This window comes from Centruroides vittatus, unplaced genomic scaffold, assembly GCF_030686945.1.
Source record: "Centruroides vittatus isolate TY-2023 unplaced genomic scaffold, ASM3068694v2 scaffold_450, whole genome shotgun sequence".
Classification (NCBI taxonomy): Eukaryota; Metazoa; Arthropoda; class Arachnida; order Scorpiones; family Buthidae; genus Centruroides; species Centruroides vittatus.
Window position 1 is genome coordinate 1,177,430 of NW_027122709.1, and position 9,354 is coordinate 1,186,783.

Sequence of the window (9,354 nt, forward strand, 5' to 3'; positions counted from 1 at the left end):
TAAAGAGGAGAGTTAATCGATATTAGTAGCAATAATATATATATATATACTGAATTAAAGAATTTACTTCATTTTCGTGGTGTTTAGTCAATTTATTTCTTCGATATAACATTGAAAATACTTGAAATGTAAATATTAAATAGTGTAGAATGTTTTTCTGTATCATCTTCCTAGTGAGAATCATACACTTAGTGTACTTGCAGAATAATTTAAATAACAGCGATGTCGAAGTAAGATTCTTAACTGATGTAGCGAAGGAACTTGTCTTTTTATGAATAAAATTATAAAATGTACCTAATTTGATGGATCCGTCGATAGGTACTTAACACACGAGAGATTATTCTGGAGAACAGCGTACGTTTTCTTCTTTTGTGGATGACCCCCGTTTATTTAAAGTCGAATATTAGCTTGGACGAAATCCAGGTGTTGTTGGGCGGTAGAGGTGAGAGACGGCCCGCAGAGGGGACGAGAGGAGGGGATTTCGTTATCCGAACAACCTTATTGGGTGTGAAAATCACAGGGCGCTAATCTAAGGAGCGCCGCCAGCGAGACTGGTGAACGATTAGCTTGTCACAAGCGACTCCTCTTCTTATCAGTCAAGCACCTCGGTCCGGAGGAAGCGCTCTTCCATCCACTAATTCCGGAGGTAGTCGATCTTCCGCGCTCGCCTGGAAAACTTTCTTCGCGCCTCGATTGCGGCTAACACGACACGCGACAAATGTCTACCCTTTCGCTCCGTTCCTCTCTCCTCCTTCTTTCCACTGTGGCATAATCCTCTCGACGACCGCATCCTAATCTATTCTAATTTCCATTAAGTAAACACGCGATTGACTTTTTTTCCGCCTGTTTTGGCGGATTCTGCGTGACCTTTAACCTCTTCCGAAAGCGTATTCTTCCAGAAAATCCAGCGTATTTTGCGAAAAATGGGGATTCGGCGCCGGACGTGGATCGGATTTCCTTGCGCTTCTTTGGAAAAACATCACTGGAGAATTCGCAGTTTCGGGTGACGATTAAAATAATTAATTCGGTGCGGGTCGATTCGCCCCCTCGAAATCCTATCCCACAGACTCTCTACTCTCTAATTATCGCTTGGAAGATGGTGAGACCATCTTTTGAATTGATAAAACCGGTTGAAACCGGTTCTCGGTTTTCCAAATCATAATGACATCTCGACTCTCGATGTGGCCCGCTTGGAAATGATTTTCTAGAAGTAATGAGGCTACGCGGTATTAAAATTATACAATAATTGTTCCCGGATGCAGTAGAATTTATTTAGTAAACGTCCAGTTACAAAACTTTTAATTGGTGCAGCCGGTAAAATGGTTATCGATTCGATAAAAGAGAGCTTTTTATCGGGCAAGGGTGATTTTAAAAAGCACGAAAAGAGGGTAAAATCATGTACGACTCTGCTTAAAAATTAGTACAAGAATAGAAAAGCTTAGAGATGTGCTAAACAAAGCGTAAGATAATCCAAAATAATCCACAACAAAGCAATAAAAATAGCTCAACGTACAAAAGAAGTTGTCTGCAGCGCTTAAGAGACAAAAGAAAATTATGCGGAAGTATTTAAAAACTTAAAAACTCTAAAGCAACTTTGGAGACTAATTAAGAAATTACGTCGGAATACTTTAAAAAGTGTAAAAAAGAAATAAATCTAACGTAGCATCTGATAATAAGGTAGGAAAATCATTAGAGAATGGTAAAATCTTCCGCATCAGTTGTTTCATCTTAAACGACTGTTCACTTTTAAGAGAATTCCACTTCTAATTTTGGATAGGATTTTAGCGATTTTAGGGATAAATTTTAGGTGTCAGAGTCGATTTTGATGTGTTATTTTTGTATTAAATTAAATAATTCAATTGAAAATTAACTATTTTTTTAGATAAAAATGCTTCAAAAATCTCGTTATTTACTTTAACTTCCAGCTAAATTTTCAGATTTACTTGTTGAAAACAGAAAATTTCTCAAAAATTTATTGAAAAATGAATGAAAAATGGATCGAAAAGTAAAAAATTTCCTTTAAAATTTCACGAAATTAAATTAATTGGACATGAATAATCAATACATAATCATTTATAGATAATTTACGAAAGAGATTTCCTTTCGATGCTGTTGGAATACGGGAATTGAGAAGAGAACGATGTAATTATGATGTATGAAGCAATAATTTGTGTGACAAAATATCTTCAAAACTGAACAATGCTTTACGTATAAATGACACTTTATCCTTTCGCAATAACAATCATTTAAGATGTCCCTAAAGGTCGATTTTGGGTCTCAATCTCTATATAAATGGTCTCTTTAATAGCGACTCTTAAAGCTTTAATCTTAACTAATGTCGATATAAGTATATATATAATCGTCGCTTATAAATAAGTGAAAATTGAATCTTTTAATTCATACGGTTGGCTTTTTAAAATTAGAATTCTCCATTTATTACCGTCTACATCCAAATTTCTGATTGAATTCTGAATAAATTGATGCATCATTGTTTAACCTGCAGCATCTTCCATCCCTTTTATAATCCCTAGGATAACGTATGGCATCGTCTTTCTTCGAAACAAATCACGTTCTTGGAACTAATAAAGAAAGATGATATTCTCAGTGTTACAATGCTCTTTGGAATTTCATTTTCTAAATCATTAAAATAAGAACTTTAGTTATTATCATAAGATAAATACACTCTGTTGGATATTTTTTATAAGATAAAGAAAAAAATAATGTCGAACAATTACTTCAATATAAAATGGCATTTTTACATTAAAATTAACTTCTCTACAACTCAATCTGCATTAAATATTATTCGTACTTTTTTTATAGATTAAAGGAAAACTCACTTTGGCATTCTTCTGTTAATTTATCATTTCGAATTGAATTTTGTTGTATTCTTCCACTGCATTAAACGGACTTTTCCATCCTCAAATCCTCCTAAATCTCGTATAGAACGAGTTTGTCTCTGAAATTTATAGAAGTAATATAACACGAAGCTATTTCTCTCGAGAAAATCGAAGAGATTAAAAATCAGAAGATGGGGAAGAACGAAAGATTTTCCTCTTCCTCATCTTATACTCCTAACAAACTAAGAACCAGAAGATCCTTCTGATCTTCTAATAACTGGAAGATTGTAAGAAGAGAGCGAGATATTCTCACCTTTTGATTGTTAAATTGATAAAGATTCAAACAAAGATTTAGATATTAAACTAATTAGGATTATAAATAATGTTTTCTGTACCAAACTGGAGTAGGTATTCTTCCTCTCTTTAGAATGAAGAAGATACTAGAGATGGGTTAGGTTCGCCAAACCGTGAGAGATACAATCTTTATAGCTTGTATCGTGACTAGATCACATTTCCGCATTCGCTCTCCGTAAAATATATCATAGAATATCTGATGCCATCCACTTCTCATGCTCTCCAAGATATACGTCGTGACTGTCACTAGAGATCACGCATCAATCGCAACTTATATCGACTGTAAAACCTGGAAGTTAAACGTTATTCTTTAAAATTTTCATACCTTTAGCGAGAGATTGTACGCTTGTAAATGTGTACCGTATTGTACGTAACGTAGTATGAGTGGAAGTTTTTAAATGTTTTCAAGTTTATTCATTCGGGTTTCATTTTTTTCGGTTATGGAGTAGATAAAATGCAAATAAAATAGTCGAAATATGGAGGGATTCGTGTAGAAAATTTTATACAGAAAGCTGGAAATTAGTTTTTTTATGCATGATATATAGCAAAGTCGAGCGCTAAACTACTTTACTAAGAAATAATTTTCAGCTTTCTGGTACAGAATACGGTGTGGTGAGCTTACCACTAGAATGGCTTCGCATGGAACACGTCCAAAATTGCTAGATTCTTATCAGGTGCGAATTTCTGAAGAATAAATCACCTATAGTTAATGCTTAATTAAGATGCGATTGGATCACTTAAAGAGTTAATATTTATAAATCGTTTACAAATAAATACCTCCCCGTGTTTGGTGTTAAAGAGGTCCTCTTAGAGTAGCCAAAAAAGAGCGACTTCTTTGTGTAAACAACGTTATCGAACCGTTAACGGGTGGTCATTTTTCAAAAAAAAAAAAAATTATAACCTATTTTTTTGTCAACTGACACCGTGGAGCGAGGAATTCGCGATATATCATATGATATTTTATCACAAATTGTTGATAAAATCAGAAGTCTTCCGGAGGTTTATTCGTCTAACAACTCGACAGAAGACTTTCTAAGTTTGTTTCTCGTTTGCACTTGGTAAGTCAGCACTAACGTCGTGAAATCCGAGTTTTTCTTTTATAAATCTTTAGAAACAACCTGCTATTACCAAGCGTAAGTTTTGGAGATCTTACGTTATCGATTGGAAAATCTTGTACAAGGTTTGCATTTGGTACATCCTCTTATGATAAGTTGCAACTCCGAGTGGAAGCACACAAAGATTTTGTAGTAAAATTTCGAGAAAAATGTGAACATTTTGAAGAATTACTACTTTCATTTTATAAAATGTTTAAAATAAGCATCAATTTTTATCTATTTTAAAGTAATGCAAAACAGATGCGAGATAGATTTCGTGGGTTTGTATCTTCACAAGATTTTCATACAAAATCTATAGTTTAAAGTGGTTAAATTATCCAGAATCCAGAATATCCAGAATAAGGTTGCATCTATCTGAATTAACACTTTAATTAATAGCCTTTGTCTCTAGTAAATTTTATATTTGGATGACTCTTACCATGAAATTTTCATCACTCCATTACAAAATGATGGATTTATGTTAAGATTACACCGGCGATAAGTTTTAAAAGTTATATATATATATATATATCATGCCTTAAACTATTGGTCTATGAGCATCTTCAGAGCATTGTAGTGACATTCACTCGAGGGCAGTCGATAGATTCTAATACAGTGGGGAGTTACAAAAGTGTATTATTTTCTTGTAGAAAATGTAGTAGTATGGAACGAAATGAATCTAGCTCATTGTGTACGACTGTGATAATGTTACAGGCCATCAACCGCATCATAGAAGTGTCAAATGATACGGTACATGCCGTGGAGAATAGTAGAAAATATTCGAATATATTGATCATAAGAAAACAAAATTGCGCTTCTCTGTTTTTCTATTGGTGGAAGAACAAAATTAAAACTGGTCGCAGTCGGTAGTAGTTTGCATTATTAAACGAATCGAACGTGTCTCCTGTGGGTTAAAAGTCGAACAACATCGATTGATACGAGAAAATTAAACCCTTGGCCGAGAAATTAACATTACTGGTTTGGAAACTTCATTCAAATAAAACACACTCTTCCAGTTTAGGAGTGAAAATTAAAAGCGAAGCGACAATTTCTTCTGAAAAGGAGCCACGAAAATATTTTCTGGTGATAAAATAAGAGGGAATTCTTGTCATTTAAACAACCGGAGAAGAATTTATTGCTGCAAATTTTGATAATCTTACTCTGTATTCAATTTAGAGTTGTCTAAAACATTGCTATCGACTGAACGTTTGTTACATTTAAATTCTTGTTATATTAAATGTTAAAATCTTGGATTATCTCGAATACTAAACGAAAATAAAGGAAAATAGTTATGTTTTTTATGCGATTTCTCTCGTGGTATAAAGACGATCGCCATAGTTTATGGCCACCGACTAACCGTTCGTTTTATCTAAGAGCAATTGAAGTGAAATACTTTGATTACTTTCAATTTATTTTTCCAACAAATATTGTATATATATATATATATATATATATATATATTAAATTGCTACAATACTTTTAGATGGGTTAATTATAAAACTTTGATTTCTATAGCAATTGCGATTCAATTAGTCTCAACAAGACTAATTGAATCGCAATTGAATTAGCAAGAACGACTCTTCAAAGAGTCGTTCTTGCTAATGAACTACAAAAAAACCAATTAGTAGTTGCTTTCGTTTAAAATTATATGATTTTATGTGATTCTATCATATTAAATGAACTCGAAAAAGAATAGTTTATTAATATATAACGAAGCAGAATGGAAGATAATACATCCTTTAATGCAAAATATGAAGTATGTGTACAATCTTACACTTAATTTTTAAGTATTTTTACATTCAGATCACAATTTTTAATAACAATTTTGCTAATTATTACATTTTTATCAGTAGATTGTTGTTATACGGTACGGGCCAACTTCAAGATTTTTTTATACAGAATTTAATATTTCCAAATAATCTATATACTTTTGCTTAAAAAGTAATTTCTACGCCAGTTAAAAAGGAAGAAAAGGGACAAAAGAAGCGATAAAATCACCTGGAACTATGCGAAAAGAAAATAGAAAGTGCTTCTGGCTTTTCCTTTAAACTCCATTGTCGTGCAGGAAATACACATTTACAGGCGCAGAAGTTTAGTCTACGCGGCGGATGGTTTGTTAGAAACTTGTACAATAGCCTAATAACAAAGCTATTGTTTATGTTAGCAACAAACTATTTGTTTGTTTCGTAAAATAATTGTATGTAGAAACTAACTGTTGTCATTTATCTCTCACTTTTACATATTTAGACACGTAAACGTTAACGAAAAACTTTATTCTTTACCTCGAATTGCAGTCTTAATTATTTACAATTGCATTAAATGTTCAATAGCAAATCGGACGTGACGTAACGAAATCGCAACCCATTTTCTCTTAAGAAATCTTTTTATAGAGGGTCACAAATTTCGTTACGCATCTCGTTACCATGGATAAAGATAACTCGAATTTCTACTGATGGATTAAAGAAGTGTTATGACGTATGGGGTGTGTGTGTTTCGATTCTTTAGAAGCGAATGACCTCACAAAGCGAAATATAACTGATAATTTATAGCCCACTCTACCTCTCTGTCACGAAAATGTTTGATCTTTGAGACGAAGAATATTTTCCTAACACCTTTAACATAATCTGTTTGAACGTATTCGTCATTTTAACGTTACACTTTGTGACGTTCGGAAAGGTATTTTATTATTTTAAATTATTCAAACGTTTAATAGATATTTATCCAATAGAATTTAACGGTATAAGATTTGAAAAATTGTTTCTCGACAATCTTCCAAACATTATCTGCCGGAAGTGACGGAAATATCGACGTCACTCACATCAAAGTCGCGGCTGTCTATATAAAGAAAAACTTACCATCGATCGAACACCTGCCGTCAACAACCTTGTGACTTTTGACACGAAAACAATGAGCTGGACTTTTAACAATACTTAATCATCTATTTCTTTTTTGTACCAACGCATTTAAAACACGATTACAATCCTAAAAACAATAGAAAAAACTATATATATATAACGTAACTAATTACTTTTCTGACGTATAAAAAAATCTCAAAATTATCTAAATTGAAATTAGGTTAATTAATTTTGTTATATCTAAACACTATTAAGCTTTAAAAAATTAATTTTCTACAACTATAAATGCTTTTTTTCGCTTTAAACTTTAGCTGATAAAACCTCTGTTTGTATACTAAATTCCGTTGGTCTGAATGTCAGCGCGATAACTTCCGTTAAGAAAATTTTATCCGAACTTCGAATGTTTAGTGCATTTGAACTTAATCAATGGAAAACTAGAGACTGTCCGTGTGTCTGACCGGGTATACTTTTACCATTAGACGATCAGATGTTTTGAATTCTGTCACGGATACGCGCTTAGAATTTTGTACGACCATCCAGTAATTGCTTAGGTCGATAATATTGCAATTAATTTTTCTGGTAAGGGTAGGAAAATTAACGTCATCCGAGTTTTATTAACGCGTTCCATATGTCGTCAACAATGGTTTGTCTCCGTTGTAATTAAATATCGACGGACGACACGCCATACTTTCGATGCCAACCGTTATGGATCGAAAACAAAAATTAGCTTGTTAGTCTCTCGGGTACTCGTTCCTCCTCATAGAAGTAGAAGTGTTGGGTTTATAATGGGTTGTAATCACTTACAGTAATCGTTAATTACAACTGAAAGAGGAATGATCAAAGATGCACGACGTAAAGTGATAACCGGGAGTTTCGCGAGGAAAGAATTTGAAGAGAGGATGCAAAATCCCTCAGAGTAGATATTCTACAAGTCAAACGTGCATTCTTCTACGAAATAATGTGCGACAATTCAAAAAAAGGACACGTAATATCGATAATCTCTGATAAGATAAAGCTGAAATTTTAATTAAATTCGTAGAATATAAGAATAAAAATTAAAGTTAATAAGAGAATATTTCCGAAGTATAAACGAATATAAAATGAAAATTTCAGTGCAAAAATAATACGTATTTATGCAACAAAAATAAGTATAATATTCATAGTAATACCGAAAGTGAAACACGTTTACTTCCGGGAAGAATGGAAATTTAGAAGATTCTACTTCCGTCTCTACCAGGAGAAGAAGGAAAAAAAAACGGGAAGTCAGCACATTTTACTTCCGGTTTACTCCGCCGTAAACAGGAAGTTACAATGTTTTATTTCCGATAAACAAAAATTCGTCCGGACAAGAAAATATTGCGGTACGCTCGACTCGTCCGGATGTAGCCAACGACGACGATATTCCGTTATTCCGGGGAGGGATGAAGTGTTCACGGTTACGGTCCGAGGTGGGGGAGGGCAGAACAAAAGAAAGGCCAACGGGCGCCAGCGAGAAGAGAGAAAAATGGGAGGGTGGGGGCCCCGCCGAGGAGGAGGAGATGTTTTCACTCTCAATAACACGCGTCGTTGGGGAAGATGGATCGAGCCGGTCCTCCGCATCAGTTAATTGATCGGAAAGCGTGACACGGGGCCACCCCTCCACTCGGCGTCACCCCTCCTTCCGACTTCTATATCGGAATTCGATATTACGGCTCCGCCACGAAAATTGTTTCCGAAATTAAAAAGCAACCGTAAATATTTTACTTTCCTCGTCCGTCCGTGCTGTGATTTTTATGTGCCAATCGATTTTTTTTTTGTATTTTATTAAAAAAAACCCCCCTCTTCGCGGGGGAGGTAGAGAATTCGACATTTAAATGGCTCTGCTGAAAAATACGAAGCGGCTCCCTCCCCTTTTTTTTATTTTTTAAAGAAAGAAAGGGGAAAAATAGTATCTAAACGAATCAAATATTCATTCGAAATTTCGCTTTTGTAATTTAGATGCATCCCCGCCAATAGCGATTTTATCGTCACGCTTTTTTCTCTTTGTGTTACGACTAATAACGTTACTTCGCTCCCCATCTTCTCCTATATTAAATTCGATTCTTTCTTCTGTGGACAGTTTTCCTCTGCTTCCGTATGATGAATTTTATTATCTTCCATTTTTTTCATAATAATAATAATAATAAATGAATCGAATGTTTTGTATAAGTAAGACTTATTATTCCGTTTTCTCCC

At 34.0% G+C, this 9,354-nt stretch overlaps 1 long non-coding RNA gene across 1 annotated transcript; it reads right to left on the reverse strand.

The window, feature by feature from the left end:
- Positions 1 to 2,390: 2,390 nt before the first annotated feature.
- LOC136989249 (uncharacterized) lies at positions 2,391 to 6,440 on the reverse strand. The gene is made up of 3 exons (XR_010882884.1): positions 6,284 to 6,440; positions 2,838 to 2,956; positions 2,391 to 2,579 (listed from the first exon to the last, which is right to left on the reverse strand). It is a non-coding gene; the product is annotated as an uncharacterized lncRNA (long non-coding RNA).
- Positions 6,441 to 9,354: the final 2,914 nt, after the last annotated feature.